Source organism: Mesoplodon densirostris, chromosome 3 (assembly GCF_025265405.1).
Source record: "Mesoplodon densirostris isolate mMesDen1 chromosome 3, mMesDen1 primary haplotype, whole genome shotgun sequence".
Taxonomy (NCBI): Eukaryota; Metazoa; Chordata; class Mammalia; order Artiodactyla; family Ziphiidae; genus Mesoplodon; species Mesoplodon densirostris.
The window spans coordinates 105,517,281-105,532,014 of NC_082663.1; the positions used below are offsets into that span (position 1 = coordinate 105,517,281).

Below are 14,734 nucleotides of genomic sequence, written 5' to 3' on the forward strand. Positions count from 1 at the left end.
GAAATGGGAATAAGAATAACAATAACCTGCACAGGGTCGTGGTGAAGATGCAATGAGATAATTCATGCCCAGTGAAAGCTCTGCACGGTGCTTAGCTCAGTAAACAATGACTTTGAAAAAGAAAAAAGGAAGTCCCTGGTCTGATATTACAGTTCTCTAACCCTGCATCCACTCTTACAAAGCTCCTTTTTATATCCTACTATGTTTAACATAAATCTATAATCCTCTCCAAATGCATGGTTAAGGGTGGTTAAAGTGTGTTAAAAGTATAAGAAAAAGGGCTTAACCCTGAGAAGCTCAGCCTGAGGAAATACTGCTCCTTTCATACACTGGCATCTGGCAGCCGTCCACCGGCTTAATCCAGCCCCACTTTATAGCAGGCCCTGATGAGTCCTATACTTCTAGAAAATCTCCTGCTACTCGTCTCTAGCTGTACCTCTTTTTTTGTGCACTGCTCCCCGCAAAGTCTTTTATTCACCTCAACTCGATCACATGTCCACCCAATAAATAACTACTAACACACCTGCTGTGTGTCAGGCGCCGCTAGCAAAACAAGAGTGGGCAAGACTGTAGCAGAAATCAACATACAAATCCAGCAAAATTGCAAGTGTCGCTGCAGAACCTCATCCAAGGGGCTGTCCATGGTGGCCTGAGCGCAAAAAACAGCATGTAGAAGACAGTGCGGGGCAGGGATCAGTCTCTGGAGTTGGAATCCATCTCAACCTTTAAGAACCTTTGGCAAGTTGCTTGATCTGTGTGGGACCCAGTGGCTTCATCTGTAAAATGTAAATACCACTTGGCTGCTAAGGTGACTACTACCTGAGATCATTCAAACAACATTAGCCCAGGGCCCAGTACGGAATAGCCCTCAATAAATAAAAGCTATTGCCATTGTCAATATGATTATTATTATTACAAATATACTTGAGACCTGAACTGAAAAGAAAACAATAGGTGGTTTGGCCCTTTAAAGCCAAATGCTAGGATTTGCCACGTTCAAAGGCAATTCAAGAGAGGCAGTTATAAATACCTTTCTGGAGGGAAGTACCCTAAAATAGTAATCATCAGATATTCCATTTAAACATTGGTGGGGAATTATTAGTCAAATACTACCAATAAATGGAATAAAAGAGCAGAAGAGAGAACTGGCCAGTTGTAGCAATGGTTCCTTTGTCAAAGCTCTTTTCTGTTATCTTGACGGGACACTGATGTAACCTGCTAGAGCCCAAAAGAGGAAAGCAGGAAAGCAGCCATCTCCAGTGGGGAAAAAAAAAAGAAAGACCCATAAGTCTAACAGCTGGTGGTGGCAGCCTGTCAAACTGAGGAAAGTTAATGTCAAGAACAGACGCGCGGCAGTCTCTCACTGTTATTTTTGCATGATTATTCCCAGGTGTTGGTGCACGCTGAGCAGTAGCCCGGCTATTTATCACTCGAGAGAGCCTAAGAGTATGGAAGTAGGGGAGCAGAGAGGGGAGAGGGAGGTGGGGAAGAAAAGGTTATTTACACAAATAGCGGCACTTAGGGTGTGTAATCAGAGGACTGGGGGAAAAAATTCCGCAGAGATTCTGGCAATATTTTCTCTGTTCACCTTATTTCAAGAGCTTCCTGAGTGCCGATGAGCAAGGGAGGCTGCAAAGCTGGAGCGTGAGTGGCAGCAGCTTTGCATCACGCGAGCACGGACTGTGGCAGCCGGTGATGGTTTTCCAGGACCCACAAACTGACAGCAAGTGAGGAGGGGTGGGCAGGGCTGGGGGTGCTCCAGGCACTCCGGCTCCGCTCAGACCCAACAAAGGGACAGTCAGGTGGCTCTGCTGCGGGAGGGCTAGCGCTGCCAGGAAGAGGGGAAGGAAGTTCACAGCCTGGAGACGGGCAAGCCTCAAGGAAAGATTCCCTCCCACACCCCAGGGCAGGTCTGAACCCCCATTGGGGAGCCTGCCCAGGTTTCTGCCATCTGTTGCCACAAATCTCCATGCTCATCTTGCTCTTAACCCCTCAATCCTGGGATGCTCAGGTCACCAACAACCAGAGCAGGAGTGGTGTTTTATTATTTTGCTCAGTCAATATTTTTACCTTCTATGAGCGCGCCAGGGCACAATTACTTAATGCTCACATTTTCTCCATATCCTGGAATTTGGCTGTTTTATGAGATTGCCCACAGTCACCTCTTTAATTTAAAAAGCATTAGACAGAAACTGCACTTCGTGTAGGGGAAATCACAGCTCTTTAAAGGTGACCACTGGCGCAGTCTATCACTTTGCATTTTAACTACCCTTTCTGCCTGACATCACTGCTTCATGAGTAGAGCAAGGGAGCTTAAAAAATGGTTTCCTTATGCACCAATCTTTTCCCCAAAATGATTCATCAAGGGTAAATTTCCATCCCTGTCGGACACAACTGCAACAATTGTATTTCTGTCATTCCTAAGTCTATCTTTCCTACATGTAGTGAAGACTTTTCCTTCTAGAACTGTGATCAGGGCAACGCATGCTCTACAACTTGCTGCCACACAACAGGGGCAAACTCTTACTAAGGGCCGACTGTGCACCAGGCCCCCATATGTTGTCTATCTCCTTTGACACTCATTATGTCTCCATTTTATAGAAGCAGAAATTGAAGATCTTGGAGGATGGACAACTTTCCCAAAGAGCTGAAATTCAAGGCCAAACTTCTCTGATTTCCAAGTCCCTGGGCTTTCTTGTAAAACCACTAATGACATCAGTAGCTACTGTTTAATACATATAACACAGGAGGGATTATACTGTGCATTCTCCCATTCAGTCCTCACAGGCTATGACTGAAAGTACCTTACAGATGAGGAATAAGAAACTTAAACTTAAAAGGTCACTTGGGGTCAGTGGCTGAGCCAGAATTTGAACCCACATTGGTCAAACGGCAAAAGAAACTCTTCTCAATGTAAAAGAGAACACAAGATGTTTGAAACCTACCTCCCCAGGTAATTTCTGACCCTTTTCTGCATGTTAGAAGGCACGCATCTGATCACTTTTCTCAACACCTAGTTCAGAATGGTGCATCTCGTTGTGTCCAAGCAAATACTGCCATCCCTCCAGAAACCTCAACTAAAAACCTCGCGGAAACCAAAGCTCAGGTTTGGCTTGGTTTTGCTTTTTTTTTTTTTTTTTTTTTTTTTTTTTTTTTGCGGTACGCGGGCCTCTCACCGCTGTGGCCTCTCCCCTTGCGGAGCCCAGGCTCCGGACGTGCAGGCTCAGTGGCCATGGCTCACGGGCCCAGCCGCTCCGTGGCATGTGGGATCTTCCCGGACCGGGGCACGAACCCGCGTCCCCTGCATCGGCAGGCGGACTCTCAACCACTGCGCCACCAGGGAAGCCCTTGGTTTTGCTTTTAAACATCTTTATTGGAGTATCATTGCTTTCCAATGGGGTGTTAGTTTCTGCTGTACAACAAAATGCATCAGCTATACATATACATATATCCCCATAACCCCTCCCTCTTGCGTCTCCCTCCCACCCTCCCTATCCCACCCCTCTAGGTGGTCACAAAGCACCCAGCTGATCTCCCTGCGCTATGCGGCTGCTTCAGGTTTTGTTTTGCTGTTGTTATTGTTCTAAATCATCCGACTCCAAAAGCAACAGCTATGTACAATGACTGGGAATCGTACCATTATTTTCATTTTCTCATCCCCAGGTATAAAGACCAGAGACCACCCCAAATAAAAAGCCAAAGTACTTTTTAGCTGTTCAAGTGCTTTTAAAAGCTTCTCCGTTGAACGGGTAGGACTCAGCCTGGGGCTGAAACAGGGCTCTGGCCCCAAGGCCAGTTGGGGCCAAGACGGATGCTTTCTTTTCCAACCAGGACCCCAGCCACGCTGAAATCGCAGAATGCCAACCCAGGGTCTCTGTGGCGCTGCTTGGGGGTGGTGGTCAAGGGAAGGTTGCTGACTGTTAGCGTGTCACTCCAGAAGTGACTCCATACGTGTAGGTCACAAGGCAGAGGCACACATGGGCCAGCCACAGGTGTAAAATATATTTTAAACCACAGTGACGATCCTTAACTTCATTCTCTAGCCATGACAATTTTTCAAAGCAAAAGAGAAGGTACTGAGTATGGAAAGACAGAGTGTAATTCAACTACTCCAGACTCAGTGTCTTAAGTTCTTTGATTGCTGTTTTGAAGCCAAACCAAATTCTCCCCTAGAAGGCCCTCCATCAGCTGTGCTGAGTTCCACAGGAAAGTGCTGCCAGTGGAGGTGGAGGGGACACGGGGACTCAGCCTCAGGCACTTTCCACAGCAGTTGTCACATACTTAGCCTCATCTGTGTTCTTTGCAAAAAAAAAAATCTGTCCTATTGCTGAGCGACAGATTCTTCACCTGTTTTAAAAGTGTCGGTGAGGGCTTCCCTGGTGGCGCAGTGGTTGAGAGTCAACCTGCCGATGCGGGGGACACGGGTTCGTGCCCTGGTCCTGGAGGATCCCACATGCCGCAGAGCGGCTGGGCCCGTGAGCCATGGCCGCTGGGCCTGCGCGTCCGGAGCCTGTGCTCCGCAACGGGAGGGGCCACAACAGTGAGAGGCACTCGTACCAAGAAAAAAAAAAGTGTCGGTGACATCTTCCACTGCTCAGCAAGCTGGGCATGCTTTAAACAGCAGGAAATGATCAGTGTTTTCCTATCTTGTTCGTAAAGGTTCTCTGATTTCCTCACATCCTGCCTATTTCCAAAGACACTTACACACACACACACACACACACACACACACACACAGAAAGGAGGCAGTGGTAAAGCTATTTTAAAAAGTCTGTCTTCTTGGATTAATCCTTTTCACAAGTCTATTTACTTTGTATAAAGTTAAACTCCTGAAGAGTTCCACACAAATCCCATTTCTTTCAATTAGATCTGGCCCCCAATCCTAACAGTGAAACTTTTAAAAAAGGAGGCCCGGAGGTAACGCTCTGAATGTTTAACTCTGCATTTTGCTTCACGTGGGTGCACCTGTATCAGCAAGCAAATCAATTTCAAAATCCCTGACTACTGGGTATCTTCATAGATACTGTCCATCAATGTACTGCTTGTCTTTGCATGACCCCAATTTCCCCTTGAAATTAGGGAAAGGTTGGAGGCCTATCATCCTCAACCATCTCTGGACACAGATATGATTTAAAGAAGGGAAAAAGGAAGGGAAAAGAAGGAAAGAAAAGGCTATTTGGGGAAAAAAAGAAAAATCACCTTATTCCTAATCCTCTCAACTAACAGCACTTCTTTTCTTTATAGTAGAGAATCTCACCTACAACCACCTAAAAGGAGTATTTTCAACGCATATTTTAGACATTTAAATTACAGACACAATACATGCTGGTCATAACAAGTTCCAACAAGGAAGTGCCTGAGTCACACCTTATGGGAACTAAGACGGCACTTTGGAAAGGGTTAAAGCCCCGCTTTCCACAGGAGGGGGGGCCAACCATGGCAGGAGGCAGTTGTGATATCCTGCCCAGCATACTATCTTGGTACCATTCCCCTCCCTGCAAAACCTAAACGCTGCTCACATACATTCAGGTCTAAGGTGCTCAGTCAGCATCAACATCTTATCCCTCATCCTTCCATAACTTCCAAACACTGATTCAAAACATGCATCACTCTCTTAATGCAAGCTTTGAAATTTTAATTTCATATCAAATCAAACAACTAAGTAAAGCTCTCCATAGTTCATCACAGAGATGGACGATTACAGAACGAAAGAAAATCACGAAGCTCCCCCAGCCACCTCCATACCTGTCTTCAAGGACACCCTGGAGACACTCACTCTATTTTTTTTTTAACCTTTTTTGGATTTTTTTCATTTTTTTTTACGTTCATTCTTATTTCAGCTCTACCGAAAGGCAAGAGTGGGCTTTCTCATCTGATTTTATAAACTAAGGAAACTAAAGTCTTAAGAGGTAAGTTACCTTGCAAGGTCAGGAGCAAAAGAAGAGACCACAGGCTATCCCACTGAGGGCTGCCATGCCCTCTACCAAGCTTTGTACCATTACTTAAACTTTTAAAGTTCTCTTCTCACAGAACCCTCCCAAACCCTGACAAAAAAGCTGCCCACAGGCCCAGAATTCTGTTTTCCCTCCTGACAACAGAGGGAAAAGTCAGACTTTAAAAGTCAACAGGTCATTCTCCAGGGAGATCTTCTCTTCTAACAGTTTCTTATGCATCCTTCTAGAAATTTAATCCGTATAAAAAAATGCGGGGCAGGGGCTTCCCTGGTGGTGCAGTGGTTGAGAATCTGCCTGCTAATGCAGGGGACACGGGTTCGAGCCCTGGTCTGGGAGGATCCCACATGCCGCGGAACAACTAGGCCCGTGAGCCACAACTACTGAGCCTGCGCGTCTGGAGCCTGTGCTCCGCAACAAGAGAGGCCGCGATAGTGAGAGGTCCGCGCACCGCGGTGAACAGTGACCCCCGCTTGCCACAACTAGAGAAAGCCCTCGCACAGAAACGAAGACCCAACACAGCAAAAATAAATAAATAAATAAATGTCAGGTGCAGGGGGAAAGAAAAATGTGGGGCAATGGGGAGGGATCGATTTTCATTTTATAGCCTTCTGTGCTTGCATGAATTTTAACATGAATATGTACTACTTTCATAATTCTTTTAAAAACTAGTTTTTAATAAAAAAGATGCTAAGCCATTCCCCTTTAGAATAAAAGGAAACAAATGCTAATGCAGAAGGGAGAAGGCACGTGATTAAGACGATTTCAACTCCTTGTGCAGAGGTCCTGAAATCAACAAGCCAACGTGTTACTGCGTGGGACCTAGTGTGTGTGATGGGAGATGGTGTATTGACCCTGTGTCCTCCTCTTTACAAGGGCTGCTGATCAAAGCCCCCTCACCATTGGGGAAGTCGTTCCCTCATCTTGGTGGCCAAGTGCCACCACATACCAAGCATTGCTCCGTGAGCCCTAGAGGGTCCCGAGGATGCTGGGGAGACCAACAGTGGCTGCAGAGCAGTGTAGGGTCAGGGCTGCGGTGGTCAGTCAGGCCCAGGGCACTGTGGGAGCACCAAGGGGTGGGGCAGGGAGTGTTCAAGGCGGATCTGAAGGAATTGCAGGACTGAGCGTGGGGAAGGGCGGGAGGTGTGGGCAGAGCTGAGCCATGCTGGACGGCACAGTCAGTTAAGGGGCTTAGGGGGTCAGGAAAAAGATGGAACATTAAGGATGGGGAAACAGACAGCTCATGAAGAGCTCAGGTCAGGATAAGAATTTGGGGGGTGACTGCCAAGTTAGCAGAGAGCGGTGAGCATATGAAAGCGGGGGCATGGGAGGATGGATAGTTTCCGTGGTAAAAAGGAAGCTGTGTGAGGGGGTTGAAACTGCAGAAAAGGACAGTTAGGAAGCTACTAGAGTCACCCACGGAAGAGGGTGCGGCCGTGGTGAGGGTCGGGGGAGAGGCCATGCTCTGCAAGGTGGGGAAGTGGGGAGGCTCGAGGACCAGTGCCAGGTTTCTGTTTCAGGGGCTCAGGGCGTCATTCCCTGGGATGGGGAGGATGGGCGGAGGGTGGAGGGGCGATGTCTATCACGCAGATGGACAGAACCGTGCGGAGCTCAAGAGAATTAACTAGACTAGAGAGGAGTCACTGGCAGAGAGAAAGCAGTGAAGCCAGCAGAGAGGACGAGATGGCTCCAGGGAAATGTGAAAAGTACGAGAGAAGGGCCAGAACCCTGCAGGCCCCAACACTGATGGGGCAGCAAGAGAGCAGGCGGCGTGTCTGTTGAGGTCACAGCAAACCAGGGGAGGAGCTGCGTGACCAAAACCAAAGAAGAGAGGGTCCAAGGTCACCATGGTCTCGGAGGTCTGGTGGCCGACATCAAAGAGTAGTCAAGGGGAGACAGTGCCCACCCTTGGGGAGCTGGCTTGGGCCCCCCCCCCATCTACCAGAAGAACAAGACTGCTACCTTTTTAATAGTGAGCCCTTAAATTCACCCTAACAGCCGCTGGCAGCCCCACAGTGTCGGCCCTATACCTCTCTGGAACCTTCTGTTTCAATCCAGGTGAAGAAATAATGACTCAGCACCATGACTGCAGCCACCATGACTGCAGATCAGATGACTTGATCTGCGAGAACCCAGACTTCATCCCCAAATGCCAGCTCCTGCCACCATCTCTTTGTGTCACTGGCGGCCAAGATGATGATGAGACCTTCACTTCAGGAGGCTGTATCACAAAACCGGCGGGTGTTGTGAATATGCTTTTTCAGACTGCCCCCACCTGATCCTGCCCTTCCCCAAACGATGTCCTGAAGGGTCCAAGGCACCTCCCCTTGAGAATCAGCGCCAGACCCTAAAAAGAGATAAACTCGCTCGCCTTCCCTTCTATCTTCCTACTCTGGTACCTTTAAAAACACGTCCCCTCGTTCCCTACATTCCTGCTCCCAGCCTGCAAGTCCCAGTTCCCCCAATGTGAACACCCTGACTTGCCAGTCTCCAGGCAACGATCCTTTACAGAGGAAGAATATCAGGAACAGTGTACCCTGCTTGGGATGTCTTTAGTCCACAGTCTAGTTCAAGGGGCAGCAAACAAAGGCCACTGGGCCAAATGTGGCCCACTGCCAATTTTTTGTACAGCTCGTGAGCTAAGCATGTTTTTTACAAATGAAATGTTACAATCAATGTAATGATAACGACCACTAACTTTGAACCCATATGAAGTGAAATGTTATCACCCACCCCATAAAAAGAGGATTCCATTCTTCTCATTAGTAGACCTGTATTACAAACAAATTGTACTCAATTACTATCATTCGATTTTAATTTTCATCAATTAAAAAAAATCTGTAGAGATTGTTTCCTTCCCTCATCATGTAAGGACCTACATATTATCCATGATTTTGCATCTGGGCCCACATGGTTAAAACAGGTACTATGCGCCCTTTACAGAAAAAGTTGGCTGGCCCCTGCTCTAGGTTAATGGGAAACTTGGGTCCATTCAATAGCTCACTTAGGTTCACCGGTGGACTCCAATGAATGTTACCAGGGAGAGGGAAAAGGGATGAGATGGGGGGTGCTGGAAAAGAGCAGGAAGGAAGGGAAAAAGGGAAGCAGGAAGAAGTATAGGAATAAGGAGTAAGCACATAGATTCATTTCTGAAGGAGGGAAAAAGAAAAAAAAATTTAATATACTACTATGCTTAGCTTTCCCATCAAAAATCAGGAGTCATGACCCACAAAAGAGACACAGGAGGTATACTTCAATTCTAACTTAAGCAGTCATGACTTTAAAAACTCAATAAATATTTATTGAACATCTCTTTATTATGACAGCTTGGCACTAACATAACGATAACCAAGACAGCCAAGATCCCTCCCTGCACAGAGCTTACACACCAAGTCAAGTTTTTTGAAATAACAACACTGTTGATAAATTAGACCTCTCTATTCCAGTAGAGGAATCTTAAGCATCCTGTGTAACTGCAATGTGTTTTTGGTCACATTGTTCATCTTGAAAACCAGGATATTTTATCTTAATTTTCTCTTAAGCCAGTGAATGAGATGAAATTATGGTTCTCAAACACATTTGGCTGGGAGCTAGAAATGAATCAAGCAATCCCCAAAACTTGGGTTCTTTCATCCAGAAGTCTAGCCATAAATGGGACAACTAGGATCATCAGTTCCAGAAGCCACTTCTCACAGAGTATCACGACGGACAGGTCAACGTCTCACGCCAAGTGTCCCACCAACGCTTCTAAACTGAGTAAGAGCGTGTGTGTCACAAATGTCTCTGTGTTTGACTCTCAGATCATTTACGTACTAGCTGCACCATCTTACAATTTCACTTAACTCTGCTAAGCCTCAGTTTCCTCACCTATAAAGTGGGGATCGCAGTGTGTAATGTTACCAACGTGTAATTAATGTAATGTACACATGAAATGAGATCCCCCAAATCAAGCCCTTATCATCCCCATCCTGTAGTAAGCGCTCAGACAACATGAGTGGCCCCTGTCACCCACACACAGTTTCCACCAAAACCACAAAAGCAATGTTTTCAGAACTTATTCAGTGTGTCACATGGCTAAACCAACACATTAAAAACCTGCTCCTATGGTCTCTGGAAACCAGAGGAAGGTTTTTCAAAATATCTGGAGATAAATCTATAGTCAAACATTTACAGTTACTTAGAATCAGGTATATGATTTGATTTGATTTGGGAGGAACAATGAATTTTCCTCTTCCAGAAACTGGTGTCCTGGGAGGAATCTTAAGTCTAATAATGAAATCAGGATTACCATCCACAAAATGGCATTAAGAATGTTTGCCTTAGCTATTTCATAGGGGGTACTTCAAGAATCAAACTAAACTGAAAACGGTCTCAAAAGAAAGCACAAATATAAGTTTTAAAAAGTATACTATCACACTCACTAATCCAGTTAGTTACTCTCTGGTGTCGAAAAGGAATGAAGGCTAGCAGGGGGTGGGAGACAGGGTCACACTATCTTAGCATCCGTATTTCCAGAATATTTAATTTTACCATGTGTCTTATTTCAGGATACATTTTAGATGGCTACAACAAATGACTAAGACTAATTTTTAGGGGCAAGTCACTCAATCTCATACCTACCAAAGAATACGTACTCTAAATCCTGTTCACATAGAACCATAAGAGATCGACTCCAAAATAAACAGGTAGCCACACTTTTTAGTGGATATGTAACCAATGAATAAGAAATTCTTGTATGATGCATCCCCAAAAACAAAGCAAATGATGGAAGACATATTCTATACATGAATACCAAACAATAAGCACCCTGTGGGCGATGGAACCTTCCATATTTATATTAAAATGTATATTTCTAGTACTCTATCCCTTAATAGTACAGTAAATTCCAGTCAGTTGCTAAACACCTGCAAAGAGAGTTAGCATTAGACTAAGCTAAATTTAAATCTAGTTGATTTGAATTATGATTTAAATCATCAGTCAAGAAGAACTGGTATCTTTTTAAAATTAAAAAGCACATACTTATTTTTGCCATAATGGTAATAAGCTTCATAAAACTCACAGATAATATACATACACTGCTTTTAAAAAATTATTTAAATATGGTATAAAAAATCTTTAAAATATTCCAATTATTTTAATATTAACATATAGCTCTTACATATGCATACATATTTTATATGCTCAGAAAGACTCAATACCTCTTAATAGATTTTTTTGTACTTTATAGCTACATTAGAAACTCTAATACTATTCCTTTATATGTCAAAACTAAATGAAGCATCCATTTACATCACTGAAAGACTATCTTCTCTAAGTTAATCACGAATTTTTCCCACAGAGCATTAAAATCTAATAGTCATAACCAAAATAATTTAAATTGTTTTGTTTAATTTTTTTAAAGGGCATTTCCATAAAATAGATAACCAACAAGGATCTACTGTATAGCACAGGGAATGCTACTCAATACTCTGTAATAACCTAAAAGGGAAAAGAATCTGAAAAAGAATAGATATATGTATATGTATAACCAAATCATTTTGTTGTACACCTGAAACTAACACATTGTAAATCAACTATACTCCAATATAAAATAAAAATTAATGAAAATAAAAGGGCATTTTCTTCAATGGCAAATCATTTTAAGATAAGCAGCTTATTAATCATCTTTATTCTTCAATGCTAACACTTATGAAAAGTGAGGACTCAAAAAAAAAAAGTGAGGACTCAAGTAAGAAACGAAACTGGAGAAAACAGTTTTATGTACATAAAATATCAAATAGTATATAAAAAGCACATCTATCAAGCAGCTGTTTTAACCAACAACTTTAAATATCTTCAATAATAACTGAAGCACTTTGATATCTTATGTGACTTCTGTTTTGTTTTGTTTTAGTGGGGTGGGCTGGGGGAATTTGTTTAGGGTAGATTTGGTATTAAGTGTGTTCTTCAGGCCTTCTTATATTCTAGAACTCTGGTAACTCTTTAAACTCTAACAATTTATTAACAAAACCTCTCCTCCTGTGACTTCCCTGGTGGCGCAGTGGTTAAGAATCCACCTGCCAATGCGGTGGACATGGGTTCAAGCCCTGGTCCGGGAAGATCCCACCTGCCGCGGAGTAACTAAGCCCGTGCACTGCAACTACTGAAGCCCGTGCACCTAGAGCTCGTGCTCCACAACAAGAGAAGCCACTGCAATGAGAAGCCCGCACCCCACAACAGAGCAGCCCCCGCTTGCAGCAACTAGAGAAAGCCCACACGCAGCAACAAAGACCAACGCAGCCAAAAATTAATTAATTAAAAAAAACTCTCCTCCCAATCTTTGCCACATAATTTTATTCTGAATAAAAATTGTACAGTTTGATAAAATATTTAACCTCTGACACACCTTAAGCCGACATAACTGTCTCTTAAAAGCAATGTGGTTTTAAAAACCAGTTTTTAAAAAGTCAGTTCTTAAAATCACAAATAATTATAAATACTCCTTTGAAATCTAATATTTCATCTCAAAATTTAAGTGAAGATTAATTAACTAATGTTAACAAAAAGATTTAAAGGGGCTCTGGAATAACACAGCCCCCAAGGATATGTAAAACTATGGTAGAAATTAGTCTTCCTTTTTTTTTTTTTAGTTTTATAGATGAGGAAAGTTAGCTCAAGGACACGGGAGTTTATAGCAGAACAAAGGCCCAAGACTCAGCAGAGGTTCCCAATCTAAGCCCCTTGTGCGTATGCAACGTGCAACTTGGTTTCACCTCTGCACAGCCCAGGGTTCTGGGCAGAGAGGGGACTCTGGGTGTGTGTTGGGCCAGTGAAGTGTTGCCATATGGGCAGTGAAGGAGGACAACAGATATGATTTCTGTGGCTGTTACCTTTTCCTCTAGTAAAAGCTTCTTGCTTTCTCCTGCCCTTGTAGAGAGCGCAGTCATACCACGAGGCATGGGGTCAACACACAGTGTGACTGCACAGTGACAGTGCAATCTCACAGCTCTAGATGGCCGACCCCCGCCATGTCACAATCTGAGCAGAGGCACACATTCTGAGGACTTCCTCCCCAGCGGCCTCTTCCCTTCTTCTTCCAGAGTGCCACAGCTCCAACAGGCATGGTCCCACTCCATTCCCCTAGGCGTGAGTACCTAAGGCGAAAACACAACCTGGGACCCCAACCTGTACATCTTCCCACTGACAGCAGGTTATCTTTCTCTGCCTATCATTCTCCAAGGGCCTGGTTAGAGGAACAAACACATTCTCTTTCTCATGCGTTAGAAAGTCTAATATTTTGTCAAACAGAAATGAAAAATAAACCTAATCTAAGCTGTCATAGAATCGTGAGATGCCTCTGGCAGTTCTATCAAAGTATGAAGACACGTCGGGATGCTTTGAAGAAATGAAACTGCAGTTTATCAAGTGTGATTTATAAGCAACACTGATGTAGCTGGTAGATAACACTGCTGTCTAATCATTAGTAGTCAGACAACAGCCATGTGAACACATCAATTATGGGCCACTGCCAAAAGCCCTTGAGATCCTGGAGATTAACAGCCAATCCTCTGTTTTACAAGCTCACATCAAAAAGAATATTAATAAGAGGAGGGGCAATGTGAGAGCTTGTCAGAGTAATTCAGCCACTAAAACAAGGCACTTTTTCCCCTTCTCCTCTCTGTTGAATTGGCCCAAGGAAGTAGCTGGCATCAGCTACAAAGTGCAAAGCTGCCAATTTCTTGGGAAATGTTTTTCACTAACATATGGGAACTTGTAAGGGTCTGTAAAACAGCTATTTCGTGAAGAAAGACAGGCAAGCCTTCATGTCCCTTTTTTAAGTACTGGAATGAAACAAATGGGGTCACTGTGGAATTAGTGAATTATTTTTAAATTATTAACAGTATGCATGGAGAAATATCCATTGACTTTGTCTCTACCCAATCAGAAATTTTGTAAAACCTCACATTATTCTTCTACTTCCACCAGCCAACAAGACTTAATTAACTAAGAGAAACAACTAGTACTACCCTGCACATTAATGAGCTTCTTCAAATCAACATGGTTTAGACCAAAGTAGGACAAAAATCAAAATGTGTGGTCTCTAAGTACTTAAATTCCTTCTTTCCAGCTATCTCAGGAAGAGAGATATAAACCCCACTGATATTTCTGCAGTTAGAATTAAGCCAGCTCTCACAACCCACACACTGAAAGCATTTGCAAAAATATATGTCACAGGCACAGCATTGATTTCATTTATATTGCTTTTAACATACGCACCAGTGAGGACTGCTACATCTTTGTAAATGATCCGGTTAAACCAAATAGCTGGCAACTAAGGGTTTAGTGGGGTTCCAGCAGGCTCCCTGATATATGAACATAAGCCACACTACAAAATGCATGGCCTGGGCTTCCCCTGCCGCTGAGAGATCTGTTTGCATTTTTATTTGTAAAACACTCTATATTTACAGAGTGTTTTCCTAATATTTCATTTGCTGCTTATCATTTCAAATTCAGCATGGGGTGGTAGGAAAAATCATTAGGGGAGAAAAAAGAGGTATGGGGTCCCTGTCACTTCTTAGGAGTCAAGCTATTTGGCCCCTAAGTAAGTTACTTAATTCAAGGGCTTGCCGACAGCAATTGTTAAATCAAAGATTCTTTATCTGGGCTTCCAAGACTTTGTGGAGTCTGAGAAACCTTATAATTACAGAAGCAAAGGTTTATGTTTGCACACAGGCGCACTTTCTTCTTCTCTTTTTTTCCCGGAGAGAGAGTCCATAGATGCTCAATAAAATCATAACCTAGAA

General features: G+C 43.7%; 1 protein-coding gene across 1 annotated transcript in view; it reads right to left on the minus strand.

The window, feature by feature from the left end:
- Positions 1-14,734, minus strand: part of ZNF608 (zinc finger protein 608) — a 102,787-nt gene that overhangs the window by 65,129 nt on the left and 22,924 nt on the right. The gene's annotated exons all lie outside the window — the stretch shown is intronic.